Source organism: Schistocerca piceifrons, chromosome 9, assembly GCF_021461385.2.
Source record: "Schistocerca piceifrons isolate TAMUIC-IGC-003096 chromosome 9, iqSchPice1.1, whole genome shotgun sequence".
Taxonomy (NCBI): domain Eukaryota; kingdom Metazoa; phylum Arthropoda; class Insecta; order Orthoptera; family Acrididae; genus Schistocerca; species Schistocerca piceifrons.
Genome location: NC_060146.1, coordinates 127,910,531 through 127,926,915, shown reverse-complemented (window position 1 = coordinate 127,926,915; position 16,385 = coordinate 127,910,531). Strand labels below are relative to the sequence as shown.

At 46.6% G+C, this 16,385-nt stretch overlaps 1 protein-coding gene across 1 annotated transcript in view; it reads left to right on the top strand.

Moving 5' to 3' along the window:
* The first annotated feature begins 254 nt into the window (after positions 1-254).
* Positions 255-16,385, top strand: part of LOC124716751 — a 324,669-nt gene continuing 308,538 nt past the window's right edge. The window contains exon 1 of the mRNA XM_047243294.1: positions 255-368. The gene's annotated coding sequence lies outside the window, so the exon portion shown is untranslated. The remainder of the gene's footprint in view (positions 369-16,385) is intronic.

Genomic DNA, 16,385 nt, shown 5'->3' with positions numbered 1-16,385 from the left:
CTCGCCGGGCCGACTGGCAAAGTGGCACAGTCCCTGGGCAGGGTGGAGCTGCCGGGTGACGTCGCTCCCTCCCCTACCGCCCCCGCCCCCGTACTCTGGCGGATTAGCCTCTGCGCTAGGGCAGATCCGTGCACGGGCGCCCGCCCCCAGCCGCCCCCCACCACCGCCCCCACCACCGGCAGCCCCCGGGTCGACGCAAGCGTGCTGGCCTTGCCCCAGGTACAGCTCCCGGGACGGGGACCAGACCCCGGCGACAGTCCCTTCCAGGATGCAGTGGGCAGTGGACGAGCGACGCGTCACGCTGCCCGGCCACTACGTCCTGCAATGGTGGAAGAGCTACCTGCTGTCCGCCAGCGCCTGGTCCATGTGTGAGTACCCTCTCAACTACTGCTACAAGCCACCTATCACTATGCGTGTAAGGTAGTACGCTATTCCAGGTACTACTACAGTTTACTCTTCCAATCGTGAATGATGAATTGTAAGAAAGACTTTCGGTAAGCTGTCATCATCGTCATCAATGCTCTGCCTTTCATAGCTGTGACACAGAGGAATTAAAGACATTAGCTGCCAGTGGGCACTGATTTATATCAATGGGGTAAGTAAAAAATATGTGTCAGACTGGGATTCAAACAAAGGTCTCCTACCTACGAGGTAGATGCACTGACCACTGTGCCACTGGGCACAGTGATAACTGCTAATGCACGGACTACCCTAGATTGCTTCCCACAAATCCATAATTCTACCACACACTGCTGATGTAGTGCCCCTTGTCTGTTATCCTCGCTGCTCACGGAACATTGCCAATTCCAGTAGGAATTCGAGCTCGTCATGCATCTGCACTGAAGGGATCACTGGCCATCATCGCCTTGGTTATATATGTGGTTTCTATTTTTTGTGGTATGTGTGGTACAAGTCGAGAATTTGTGTCTGACAGCAGGCACAATAGGGTATTACGTGCAGTTGCGGTGACTACTTTGTTGGAATGCTATTGTGGTCAGCACATCTGCCTAGTAACAGGAGACCTGGGTACGAATCCCAGTCTAGCACAAATTTCCAACATGCTCCATTGATATAAATCAGTGTCCACTGCCAGCTATTTTCTTTAATTCCTTTGTGTCCTGATTCATAAAACTACAGGATGGAAATGTCTGATCGATAAACATCTAATAATATAAAACGTAAAAACTTGAAAAGAAGTTGAGATATTTATTGAGGGAATATTCCTACAAATATGGTAACTCAAAATGTTCCTACACACCTAATAGAACTCGATATACGCAATAGACACTTAATCAGCCTTCAAATTCTCTCCATCTGTGAGACCTGAGTTTCTCCTGGCGTATACAACTTTCAAATAATTTCTGGGAATTCAGCCAGGTGACATTTTCAGCGACCGCCTGAAAGTGTTACCTGGTTGAATTCTTGGAAGTTATTTGAAAATCTCTCCATCTGTTTTGTGGCACTGCAGGCGTAACACTTGCGATACCTGCACGTATGCGGTGACGCAGACCCGGTAGATCACGAACTGGTGTCTGGTATACTTCATTCTCGATAAACCTCCACAATAAAAGGCTTCTTGGGTCACGAGTTCCCATATCGATGGATTGGGAGAGATAGTCTATCGATTGCTTGGCCCCCTAGAAACCCAGACGCCGCTTGATTTTTTTTCTGCGTGGGTTCACCAAAAATCAAGTGTACCAGACACCAGATCTGCGTTATCGCATTCGTGCACCTATCGCTCCCAGGGCCGAATACGTGTACCGCAACTGTCTGCGTTCAAGTGAAGTGAGCAACAGTTCTCAAAGTCTTTGCGAATCTTGTAACTGAGGCGGGACTTGCGTACCAGCCTGGCATTCACGAACTCGGATGTGGGAAACCGCCTAAAAACCACATACAGGCTAGCCAGCACACCAATCATCCCCCTACCATGGAAGCTGCACTTCAACACATACGGCTTTCCGTGCAGGTAATACGTTGCACATCATCAAAGACGCAAAATTACAGCAGAATCATATCAGAAGATGAGCTTTTCTCAGAAAAAGTAGCATATAAAATGAGATGTATTCTCTAGTCTTTCAAGTAGAGCAGTACGGCAACATATGTCGGCATATGGCAACATCTGTGATCAGACGTTTTAGGAGGTGGCTTGTAGCGTTGTACCTTTCGTGCAATCGCGCAACCAATAAATATGACATCTTCTTCTTCCCCATAGTCGTACGATGAAGACACGACCAGACCAATACTATGCAAGTGCTTCCTGTAACAGCTGTCGTTGAATATGAGACGTCTTATAGTGTTCCACAGCTACATACGTACTTCACAAGTTGCCATATGGGTTACCATATGGCGTACATCGGAGGGTACCCTGTAGTACTAATAGGCACACCCTGTCTCAGTCCACCTGCAAGCTGAGAAAATGACTGTCTATTGACTCCACAAGAGCCCTAGTTTTTGTTTACATGGTCCTTACACGAAGTGTAAGTTGGTGGAAGTAGAATCGTTCTGCAGTCAACTTTTTCTCTAAATTTTCTCAGTATTGTTTAAAAAGAGCGTCATCTGCCCTCCAAGGATTCCCATTTGACTTGATGAAGCATCTACATAGCACTCGCATGCTGATCGAATCTGTCGATGTTCTAGAGTCTTCTGGAAAGTCCATTTTTCCTGTGTCAGAAGTTAAGAACCAGCACCGGGTTTACTTTGGCAAAATCTTTGCCTTTATTTTTGGAGGTCTCTCGCCATTCTATTTTCCACTTCGCTCTGACTGTTGATTTAATAAAGCCTGAAAGATCTGTAGCTGGTAATTCCATGGGCTCCCTTGCTTCATCGTAGAGGCCTGCTAACATCAGATTCATGGTAGAATTTCGAATCTAAGCACCTTCCAGCTGTCTAAATTTCCAGTTGTTATTTTATTTGAGAAAAATTTCAGCGCTACATTACGCCATCTTCAGGTTCCATGAGCGGTATGTAGGAAATTTTCCATCTCTGGTTCAGTCAAAATGGGGACAGCATTCAGTGATTGGTATCCATAAATTTTTCACACAGGCTCCTAGTTTGATTGGACCAAAGATGGGAATCTTCCTACATACCCAGCAGGGAGCTGAACATGGCGTAATGTAGCACTGAAACTGATTGCTCAAGTGAAATACCGATTGGAAATTTAGATGGACATACAGAGATCAGATTCATAATGTCATATGTTACTTGATCGTTGTATTGTACGCTGTGCAGATGTTTTAACAGTTCCAGTGCTAATCTAGAATCTGAAAGGATAACGCAGCTCGACTGTCATAACCGTGTTTCTCTTAGGGAGCACGGATTTAATTCCACTGTGACATCTGCTATCCCAGTAAGCGAAGCCACATCCCTCTGCAATCTTCGAAGCGTCGGTGTAGATGAACCTTGCGACCTTATGTTTGAAGAGGTACTCCATCAAAATGCAATTATTTGAACAATCACAGCCAAAGTACAGGTCAAACACAGCTTTTGGTTCCAGTACACTGGTACAATGGTCTGCTTAAGTGCAGAGTGCCCATTGTGCAGGCATGGTTCGTTCGGAAAATGGAGTGGTATCCGTGTATGTGGCAACAAGATGAGCAAGACTTTTATTAGGGAGAAATTCTTTCATTCTGCCCTGGCCTGGGCAGCAATAGTTGCTCCATATTCCAAATGAAACACAGTCACTCTTGAAATATTTATTGATCAATAACGCGTGCCGTGCTCTTAGTGCATCCTCACAGCAACTGCAAAACGTGACAAAGTAATCATTACATGAAAGTTTTGATGCTCAAACCTATCTAAACGATTAAGTGGCAGAATAAAATAACTCTACAAGGATGCAATCTAAAAAAGGCAGCGGAGGCCGCACTAGTCAGAATTAAAAGCCATGGTGGTACTCACCTTAATATTAAATCTATGGAGAAACGGTTGAAGCGAAAACCCAACCGTCAAACTGAAGATAAAAATCCTGAAACGATAAAAAAAGACCACGCAGGAACGAAAGCCATGAAATACACGCTAAGCTGAGTATTTAGGATAAGGTAAGCAAAAGAAATCACCAAGCGCCAATAACAAACGGTGTAGATAGGCCGGCGTTCTCACTAATAAACGAATACTGCCACCAGTGAAATGTGTGCTGAGGCGTGGTGGATGCTGAGTTAAGTGAGGTAAAAGCAGAAGTTGATGGAAAGGGCCAAGTGGTGGTGATAGTAGTGAGGATAATTAAACGACTTATATAAGCTGATAAAATTAAAATGTAATAAAATACCCAACAGGAAGTGATATTAAATCGAGAAGTTAAGTAATGAGACTATAAAAACAGTTCCTATTACATAAGTGAGAAATGAAAAATGCTGAGAATTATAAAATGTGAGTGACAGTTGTATAAATGGTTGGTAAGATATAAATAACAATAAAATGACAAGTAAAATGGTAACAAAATAGTAATAGAATGCGCAAGTCTTCAAACAAATATATAAACGAAATGGAAAAAATTAAGGAAGCGAAAAATTATGATACGAGGATGGAGAAGGGAGAAGGTAGGTTGGTAGGGGGGGGGGGGAGGGCTGTGGAGAGAGTGGGAAGGGAGGATAAGAGAGGGAAAAGAAGGGACGGGAAAGAGGGGGTTGGGTATATAACATTGATAAGGGGAGGAAGAAGAAGGGACATGAAAAGAATAGGAAACTGGTTAAATTGCAAAACAAACAGTTTATGGGAGAAATGTAAGTGAACAAGAGAATGCAGTGGTGGGAGAAAGAGAGTTAGAGGACGACAAACAAGCATAGAATAAATTGGAAAGAAAATCAAGCAAATTTTGGGAAAGCTGACGTCATGGTATTGTATTAGATCCGATTTTTACCGACAAGTTGGTCATCAAGGCTTTGAACTCGCCGACCATGCTGATCTAGAACAGTTCAGAAGTTAAGAGTCATCGCTGGGACACAGTGTGATGCCATTCGTCAATAGTCCATGCTGTCCGATCAGCCGTTTGTGCTGTGATGTCAACAGCAGTCTATACATGGGATCGTAATTCCCTAATCTGGCTGTCGATAGTCTAAGACCAGTGGTGTGGGCGAGACACAGTCCTCGAGGAAGTCCATTACGTGCTTTCGGATGGCATGCGCAGACGTGGAGCGGGTAAATTGTGCCTGGTGTAAAGTACCACGATTCTCCTTTGTAGTTGTCAGACGTGGTCTCTGGCAACCCTGACGACGAGTATGCCAGCTTTCCCGTTCCCATGCAGTCCAACACTGGGCCGCTGCCACAACGCAATTCCCCAGAAATCTGAATTTTTTTTAAAATTCTTTATTCAGAAGCTACATGATACGTATTTAACCCACTGCCTAAATACGTTAGTGGGTCCTAAATTATATTTATATTGCAAATACTGCAACTTACCTTTTTTTATTACTACAGGAGTGTCTTTTTATTACTACAGGAGTGTTAGTGGATATCGCACGATTCGACCAGTCAGCTAAAGGGAGCTCCACAATGAGATCTCTTCCACACTATGTGAGGTGCCGACAACGCTGCCACAGACGCGACGTCTTCGTGATCTTCAGAAATGACTGAAATGGCTCTGAGCACTATGGGACTTAACATCTGAGGTCATCAGTCCCCTAGACTCAGAACTACGTAAACCTAACCAACCTAAGGACATCATACACATCCATGCCCGAGGCAGGATTCGAACCGGCGACTGCAGCAGCAGAGCGGTTCCGGACGGAAGCGTCTAGAACCGCTCGGCCACAGTGGCCGGCTCGTCTTCCTCATACTGACCACTTAATATCTTCCGCTTTTCACGCCCAGAAACAGAACTACGCATGAACAACACTTGTGCTCTCCGGTATCCGTTCTACCTGTCACACAGCATTTAACATCAGGCATTTAATTACCCTCTGATTGCGAGTACGTGTACGAAGTTACACGGTCATCCGACCATGTCTTCAGGGTGCTTCATTTTTTGTCATGCAGTGGCAGCTGAAAACGCTGCTAATGAAATGTCGTGAGCCGAGACAGCCGTTCGCCTGAGTTGACGCTCATTCACATTCAGATTGCGCTCGCTGAGTGGGAAACCCACGCCAGTGGCATTTGCGGCGCCTGAATGGAACGCCCCCGCCACCTGTGGCTGTATTGATCCGGCCTGACCTCCGCAGCGGCGATCGTTCCGGTGGGGCATGCGCAGAACCCACGCGCTCTGTGTGCGATGTCCAGCTACCTAGCCGACCCGCTGCGCAACAAACTCACACGATGGCCTCCCCACTGACAACTCATCTCAGCAGTGTCCTCTGTTTTTACACTGGTGTCCAAAATTAAAGAAACAAACCTCTATTTCCTCGTCCTGTGTCTAATTGACGATATAATCACGATTTATCTTAGAAATAAATTAAGAAAGGCAAACCTACGTTTCTAGCATTGGTAGACTTAGAGAAAGCTTTTGACAATGTTGACTGGAATACTCTCTTTCAAATTCTGAAGGTGGCAGGAGTCAAATACGGGGAGCGAAAGGCTATTTACAATTTGTACAGATACCAGATGGCAGTTATAAGAGTCGAGGAGCATGAAAGGGAAGCGATGGTTGAGAAGGGAGTGAGACACGATTGTAGCCTACCCCCGATGTTATTCAATCTGTGCATTGAGCAAGCAGTAAATGGAACAAAAGAAAAATTTGGAGTAGGAATTAAAATCCAGGGAGAAGAAATAAAAACTTTGAGGTTCGCCGATGACATTCTAATTCTGTCAGAGACAACAAAGGACTTGCAAGAGCAGTTGAACGGAATAGACAGTGTCTTGAAAGGAGAATATAAGATGAACATCAACAAAAGAAAAATGAGGATAATGCAATGTAATCGAATTAAATTGGGTGATGCTGAGGGAATTAGATTAGGAAATGAGACACTTAAAGTAGTAAACGAGTTTTACTATTTGGGGAGCAAAATAACTGATGATGGTGGAAGTAGAGGATAAAAAATGGCAAGGAAAGCGTTTCTGAAGATGAGAAATTTGTTAACATCGAGTATAGATTTAAGTGTCAGGAAGCCGTTCCTGAAAGTATTTCTATGGAGTGTAGCTATATATGGAAGTGAAACATGGACGATAAGGAGTTCGGATAAGAAGAGAATAGAAGCTTTCGAAATGTGGTGCTACAGAAGAATGCTGAAGATTAGATGGGTAGATCACATAACTAATGAGGAGGTATTGAACAGAATTGGGGAGAAGAGAAATTTGTGGCACGACTAGAAGCAGGGATCGTTTGGTAGGACATGTTCTGAGGCATCAAGGGATCACCAATTTAGTACTGGAGGGCAGCGTGGAAGGCAAAAATCGTAGAGGGAGACCAAGAGATGAATACACTAAGCAGATTCAGAAGGATGTAGGTTGCAGTAGGTACTGGGCGATGAAGAAGCTTGTACAGGATAGAGTAGCATGGAGAGCTGCACCAAACCAGTCTCAGAACTGGAGACCACACAACACACAAACTGTCAATAGATGTCCGTACGATCGCGTTCTGCACGGAAGATGGCATTCCGGTAAGCGGAGAACCACACCAACGATGACATCAGGGCACCTATCAAACGGGGTAGTGTTTGTCTTGTAGTCCCACATCCAGTCGCTGTGTGTACAGTCACAGACGGAGCATTACGGCACAGAGAAGACGCCTACTAGGCTCTCTGTGATGGATTGCCACACGAAGATTTCAAGCAGGACAGTCACAAATTGATGTGGTCCGATAGTTTAATGTGAATCGTCGTCCGCCCCGATAGCTGAGTAGTCAGCGTGAGGGATTGCCGTCCTACGGGCCCCGGTTCGAGTCCCGGCTGGGTCGGGGATTTTCTCCGCTCAGGGACTGGATGTTGTGCTGTCTTCATCATCATTTCATCCCCATTCGGCGCGCAGGTCGCTCAATGTGGTGTCGAATGTAATAAGACCTGCATTAAGGCGGCCGTACCTGCTCCGCAAGGGGCCTCCCGGCCAATGACGCCAAACGCTCATTTACATTTCCATGTTAATATTTCTGTAGTTTCTCGGATGTGGTGACAGTTTGTAGAGATCGAAACTTTATTGCGGAGACCAGAGCGGCGCCGACCACGTATGAAATCAGAAAGAGAGGGCCGTTATTTCGCTGTAAGGGCACGACGGTACTTCCTTAGTACCGCACGGCAGCTGGCATCTTACCTACCAGCATCCACTGGCGTGTTGTATCAAACGGTGTTCAGAAGGCTTCGGCAGAGTAGGTTTTACTGTCGGAGAAGTGCTGTATGTGAATGTCTGACACGTCTTCGCAGAACGAAACGTCTGGAGTTGAGTCGTTGAGGTGCCACCTCGACGGTCGAACAGTAAGCCAATGTCCTCTTCACAGATGAGTCCCAATTTGTTCTGGAGAGTATCGACTGTTCCGTATCTGAAGGGAATGTGGAACACCATTTCGAGACCTAAACATTGCGGAAAAAGGACGATATCGAGCAAGATCGGTAATGGTGTGGGAAGGCATTATGATGATGTTTGGTCTGTGGGGCGCTCAACTGCGCGGTCATCAGCGCCTGTGCCGGCCGCGGTGGCCGAGGGGTTCTAGGCGCTACAGTCTGGAACGAATGATGATGATGAAACGATGGGGACAACACAAACATCCAGTCCCTGGGCAGAGAAAATGCCCAGCCAGGTCAGTAATCGAACCTGGGACTCCGTGATCCAGAGGTAGCAACGCTAGCCACTAGACCACGAGACTCGGACGTGGGCAGGCGTTATGTTGGTCACTCGAAAATATCGTCATGAAACTGTACTGGCGAATCGGAAAGGTTTAATTGGTTTCAGGTATCGTGACGAGATCTTGGGACCTCATGTACGGATACTGCGAGGTGCTGTGTACCCACACTTTGTATTAATCGAAGATAATGCTCGACTTCATAGAGCACTGGTGGTTGACGTTTTCTTGGAAACGAAAGATATTGCACGCCTGGCGAGATCTGTTCGCTCTCCCGGTTTGAGTCCCACAGAGCACATCTTGGGTGGAGTTGGGAGACGGGTTGCACCACGTCACCATCCACCAACCACTCTCTAAGACTTGCGAGTAGCTCTGCGGGAAGAATGGGCGTTATTGCCTCAACATCAGATTGATAACATCATTCACAGCATGTCCTATCGTTGTCAGGGCTATATTGCTGCAAGAAGTGGTCAAAACCCACACTGACCACATTAACCAGCTGTATCCAAATCCGTTAAGTTGGAAGAAACGAAGAAAATTTTTGTTGTCCGTTATGCATGTTGTTTGCATTCTATATTCTTTACGTTCTTTTTAGTTTACTATTGCCTGTTTATTCTGTTTTTTGGCAAAATAAACTCAGCCTTGCAAAATTTTCGTTTATACCTTTAATTATGGACACCAGTCTACATCTGCGACTGTACTCAGCGAGGAACTACGTGCTGTGTGGCGAAAGCTATGTACACGACTAGTATCATTTTCGCTTGTTCCCACTTGTTTCGCGGATACTACTTGCGGATATGTCGGAATCTCTCTTCATAAATCAGGGATTCTCTAATCGGTCACTGTGGCCGAGGGGTTCTAGGCGCTTCAGTCCGGAACCGCGCGACTGCTACGGTCGCAGGTTCGAATCCTGCCTCGGTCATGGATGTGTGTGATGCCCTTAGGTTGGTTAGGTTTACGTAGTTCTAAGTTCTAAGGGACTGATGACCTCAGATGTTAAGTCTCATAGTGCTCAGAGCCATTTCACGGATTTTCTACATCTTGAGTCGTATAGAAATGTATGTAGGAGGAACTGATAAACAATCTCATTAAAAGTTTCCGGGCGCTCCTATGAAATGCATCATTGATCACTAGATATCATGAGAGGCAGGCCCGCCAGTATATAAGGAGGTGGAGACTATTGTGTTCAGAAGAGAAGCAGTTACCAGCACAACTAGTTGTTCAGGACTGTTTAGTGACTTCGGAAATGGGATATCAACAAGCTGCCCAAGCTGAATTTTGGTAGTATAAGTGTCAGGTTGAGATTCGATGGAGTATCCACAGCTAATCAAAGATCGAGCAAATTTCGTTTACTGACGAGCAGGGAACGTCCGGCATGGCAGAGGGTGGATGAGTACGTACAACGAACTCGTAATATTCAGATGCAGCATTAGTAGAGATTTGATTGATACACTCACGTCGTTTATATGCCTGGGCATAACGTTGCAAAGCGAAATGAAATGAAACGAGCATTTGGGCGTTGTGGAGGGGAAGGAGAATGGGCGAAATTTGCGAAACCCGTAAAGGAGATCGCCAATAGGACGCAAGTGCGATCTATTTTGATACTGCTCGACTGTTAGGGATCCGCACCAGGTCGGATGAAAGGAAGATGTCACAATAGTTCAGAGGCGGACTGCTAGATTTGTTACCGGCAGGTTCGAACAACACGCGTGTTACTGAGATACTTCGCGAACTCAAATGGGAATTCCTGGAGGCAAGTCGAGTTTCGTTTTGAGGAACACTACTGCGAAAATTTAGAGAACCGGCATTTGAAGCTGACTGCAGAATGATTCTGCTGCCTCCAACATACATTTCGTCTTGTGCGAAGATACGATGAATTAGGGCCTATTCAGAGGCATATAGGTAGTCGTTTTTCCGTTGCTCTATTTGAGAGCGTAACAGGAAAGGAAATGACTAATAGAGCTACAGGGTACCCTCCGCCAGGCACCGTATGGTGACGTGACGCGTATATATGTACACTCATGCTCATAAATTAAGGATAATTGCAGAATGTGGTGTCACACAACGTGGCACTACACAAAACTGGCGCTAATAGTATGGGCGCATAGGGAACACACACGATACACATCTGTAACTCCACGGTATTGGCGATAAGTTGAGAAAACCGTCCCGAAAAATATGTGCTTCAAAACGCCACTGTTTCGTGCGCATGAACCCCGATATCAATATGGGATATGATCACCATGCACACGTACACAGGCTGCACAACGGGTTGGTATACTCTGGATGAGATGGTCAAGCAGCTGCTGGGGTATAGCCTCCCCTTTTTGCATCAGTGCCTGTCGGAGCACATGAAGTGTCGTAAGGGTTTGAAGACGTGCAGCGATACGTCGACCGAGAGCATCCCAGACGTGCTCGATGGGGTTTAGGCCTGGAGAACAAGCAGGCCACTCTGTTCCCCTCATATCTCATCTGGAGACAACTGTTCCAGTGGCTGCGGTAAGGCCCTGAGCAAGGCTATCTGCAGTACTCCGTGGCCGTCTGCGGGCACTGATGGTGGGATACCGGTCTTCTTGTGGTGTTGTACACTGTGGACGTCCCGTACTGTAGCGCCTGGACACGTTACCTGTCTGCTGGAATCGTTGCCATAATCTTGAGATCACACTTTGTGGCACACGGAGGGCCCGTGTTACGACCTGCTGTATTTGACCAGCCTCCAGTCGCCCTAGTATTCTATCCCGCATAACGTCAGTGGACTGCTGTCAGCGCCACCGTGCGGCGACCGCAGGTCAAATGCACAGCATGGTTGTATCCCGAGGTGATTTAAACTCGCAAACCGCCCACCAGAGCGTTGTTTCAACATGTATCAGCATTATCCTTAATTTATGAGCATAAGTGTATATCTTCTTTACTTCAGACGTCATCTACTAGTCTACTGCTCAAATAGCAAAAATCACCTACTACTTTTTTATCGTCATCCCTAATTTACACTACCAGAAAAAGAAATAATGCACCGAGGAAGGGAGTGAGAAACAAAATCGAAGTTCATGGCTTGAGAGGCTATGTGTATTTCAGTGATTGCAAAATCGAGTCACATTTACAATGTACTGGGCAGTGTGAGCCCTCTTATCAAAATTACGTTGCACCACCTCTGGCCTGGATGGATACACCGATTCGTTTAGGAAGGGTGTCATGCAGTTGTGTCTTCTGCTTGGGCAAGCTGGCCCACGACTATTTATAATTGGTCCTACATATCCTGGAAACTGGCACTAGGACGAAGCTGACGTCCGAGCTGGTCCAACACGTTTTCCATCGGAGACAGATACGGGGTTCCTGCCTGCCATGAGAGTACGTCAACATAACACAGTTCCGAGGTGGGTGCCATGTATGGACGAGCATTGTCCTGTTGAAAAATGTCTCATAAGAGATAACATATGGAGACGCAGGCTGTGTGTTCCTACAGTCAATGTCAGCTACGACCTGAAATCATACGGCATGGCTCTCCTTACCATTGACACCACCGCTGCGCCTCTGCAAAAAATTGGAAGAATGGGTCCTCTTCCCAGATCCCTCCCATACAGGCCGATGATGCCCGTCTAGGGTAGTGAAGAAACGCGATTCCCCGCTGAACGCAGTGAATGCAACGCTATTCTTTAGGAGTCCATGCTTTCTGGTCGTGTCAACACTCGAGTCGCAATCGTTTATGTTGTGGTCTACGCATAGGGACAGTAATTCTTTAGTCTGGCTGATGTTACTCATTGACCTATGGTGTGGGATGACACAGAATATCGCACGGAATCCGTTACCTGTTCTCGGACAACAGGCACACGCGTGAAGAGACTGCACACTACAGCCACCGTCCCTCGTGTTGGTGAGACGTGGTCTAGCGGAACCCAGACAACAGGAATGCTTGTCTTCGCATTCCCCTGCTGGCCATCAAAGAGCCAGTGTTACATGCGGATGCCTCAGAAATGTGGCAATTCTGTGATTGCTGCTTTCAAACTCTGTCAGTTGCTGATAACGCTGCCTCACATGAGTACACATCTTCGTGTTATTCAGAGTGATCATTCAATTTCTGCACTGCTCACTGCTGTTATATGCCCCATCAGTGCAACATTAGTGAGCTGGTGGCTGATCTACCCTTCAGAGAGAAATGCAACTCTAATCATTTGCATACCCGGCGATGGCGTTTGCGTGTACATTTAGACTGACATCATACCATGTTCACGTTTGTTGTCAGACAGTGTAATTACCACACTATCACTTGAATTGGTTCGACTACATTCCATTACTTTTGTTTCAGCTTTGTAGACATTCACTTCACAACCTCTTTCCAAGACGGTACACATTCCGTTCAACTGCTCTTCTATATCCTTTGCGTCTGTGTTATGCGAAAATTTCAACGTTTTTTTATTCTCCCTTCTTCTTGTTTGCCTTAATTGTTCCGTCAAATGGTTCAAATGGCTCTGAGCACTGTGGGACTTAACCTAAGGACATCACACATCCATGCCCAAGGCACGATTCGAACCTGCGACCGTAGCGGTCTCGCGGTTCCAGACTGAAGCGCCTAGAACCGCTCAGCCACAACGGCCGGCAACAGGCGGAGCAAGGAGGACATGATAAGCAGACTAGCAATGGCAAAAAGGCCATTCCTGGCATAGAGAAGTCACTAATATCAAATATCGGCCTTGGTTTGAGGAAGAAATCTCTAAAATTTTACGTTTGGAACACAGCATTGTATGACAGCGAAACGTGGACTGTGAGAAAAGTGGAACAGAAGAGAATCGAAGGATTTGAGATGTGGTGGTACAGAAGAATGTTGAAAATTGGGTGGACTGATGAGGTAAGGAATGAGGAGGATCTCCTCAGAATCGGCGAAGAAGGACTATATGGAAAACACTTACACGAAGAAGGGACAGGATGATAGGACATCTATTAAGACATAACGGAATAACTTTCAAGTTATTAGATGGAGCTGTAGATGGCAAAAGCTGCAGGGGAAAATGGCGATTGGAATACCTCGAGCAAATAATTGAGGACGTTGGTTGCAAGTGTTAGTCTGAGATGAAAGAGGAATTTATGGCTGGCCGCATAAACCAATCGGAAGACTGATGAGTAAAAAGAACCATAACTGGACATCCACTGAATGGCGACTGGCGGCCTTTTCTGATGAATCAGGTTTTATGCTCCTTCGGACTGAAGGCTGTTGGCGTGTACGGCTAACGTGTGAAAGCAACCCTGCAACCAGGAGGGATCGTTATGTTCTGATCACTGTTTTCTTGGCATTCCTGGGCGATCTGCCAGGCACAATAGATTAACACAAGCATGCAACTGTCCTCGGGGACCATATCCACTCCTATATGCAGTTTATTTTCTCGCGGCACGATGGCATCTACCAGGAAGACAGTGCAACATTTCACACAGCTTGCAGAGTACGTGCGTGGCTCGAAGAGCCCTTGGATGAGTTTATCATACTCTCCTGGCCACCAAAATCCGCGAGCATTAACCTAATCGAGATTCTGTGGGACGACCTCTATCGGGCCATTAGCGCCAACTAAGCACCTTTTGCAGCTAGCCACAGTACTCGAGTCGGCAGTATAACACATCCCTGTAGGTACTTTCCAGCAATTTTCGCTGTGCAAAAAATGGTTATTCAGGTTTCTGAAGGATGTTGATACTAATGTTCCTAGACATGTACCTACTACGGTCAGGATTTTGGAGACTACTTTGTCGCTCTAGCCGACCCCCTGGCTGGAAGCCTGACGTAGGGACTTGCTTGCTGCCTAGCGCGAGCAGAGTGGCGGCAGATGGAGCAGATCGATCCGATCTGACGCACAAGATCTGCTTCCCCTCTTAATACTGCCATCCCCCCACATCCTAGGGGAGCCCTGACCCTGCGCTCTCCCTGTTTCCGGCCCCTGCCATTAGCTACAGGGGGGAGGGTGGAGGCGTTCGGACGCTGGGGCGCCTATGAAGCGACCGCCTGTCATCTCGCGCCTGGACAGCCTCGTCTGTGACAGCTTCAAAGCCACAGAAAGCCCTGTCTCACCTTGGTTCGTAGCCAGGCCGCTTGGAGCGCTGCAAGTTTATCAGTCCTTCATCATCTTGTTTTCTTTTTGGGTGAGTTCTACATATACACTGAAGCGCCAAAGAAAGTGGTATAGGTGTACATAGGCAAAATACGGCGTTGCGATCGGCAAGGCCTATATAAGACAGTGTCTGACGCAGTTGTTAAATCGGTTACTGCTGCTAATGGCAGGTTATCAAGATTTCACGAGTGTACTATGAATACCAGGAATCCGGTAAAACATCAAATCTCCGACATAGCTGAGGCCGGAAAAAGATCCTGCAAGAACGGGACCAGCGACGACTGAAGAGAATCGTTCAGAGTGACAGAAGAGCAACCCTTCCGCAAATTGCTGCAGATTTCAATGCTGGGCCATCAACAAGTGTCAGCATGCGAATCATTCAACGAAACATTATCGATATGGGCTTTTGGAGCCGAAGATCCACTCGTGTGCCCCTGATGACTGTACAAGTTTTACGCCTGTCCTGGGCCCGTCAACACCGACATTTAATTATTAATGACTGGAAACATGTTGCCTGGTAGGAAAAGTCAAATTGTATCGAGCGGATGGACGTTTACGGCTATGGAGACAACATCTTGAATCCATGGACTCTGCAAGTCAGCAGGGGACTCTTCAAGCTGCTGGAGGCTGTGTAATATTGTGGGGCGTGTACAGTTTGAGAGACATGGGACACCTGACACGTCTAGACAAGTACGTAAGCATCCTGTCTGACCACCTGCATCCATTCATGTCCACTGTGCATTCCGTCGGACTTGGGCAATTCCAGCAGGATAAAGCGACACTCCACACGTCTAGAATTGCTACCGAGTGGCTCTGAGTTTAAACGCTGCCGCTGGCAACCCAACTCCCCAGACATGAACATTATTGAGCATATCTTGGGTGCCCTGCAACGTGCTGCTGAGAAGAGATCTCCACCCGCTCGTACTCTTACAGATTTATGGACAGCCCTGCAGGATTCATGGCGTCAGTTCCTTCCAGCACTACTTCAGACATTAGTCGAGTCCATGCCGTGACATGCTGCGGCACTTCTGCATGCTCGCTGGGGCGCTACACGATATTAGGGCAGGTGCACCAGTTTCTTTGGCTTTTCACTGTACATTAACGCCTACATGATTACTCTGAAGTTTCTAATTAAATGACTGGCAGAGGGTTCATCAAACCACATGTTATTTCTCTGCCATCCCACTCTCGAATAGCGCGCGGGGAAAAACGAACACCGAAATCTTTCCGTGCGAGCTCGGATATTTCTTATTTTATTGTGATGATCATATCTCCCTGTATGTGTGGGAGCCAACGAAATATATTCGCATACAGAGAAGAAAGTTGGTGATCAAAGTTTCATGAAAAGTTCTTGCCGCAACGAAAAAGCCTTTATTTTAATAACGGCCACCCCAATTGGGACATATCCGTGGCGCTCTATCCCCTATTTCACGATTACGCAATACGAGGTGCCGTTCTTTAACGTTTTTAAAAGTCTCCTGTTAATCCTATCTCACGCGCATTCCACACTAAGCAGCAATGCTCTAGGAGGTGACGAACAAGTGTAGGCAGTGTTTCTTCTTCACATGTGCTTGATGTAAAGAAAATGTTTGTTTCTT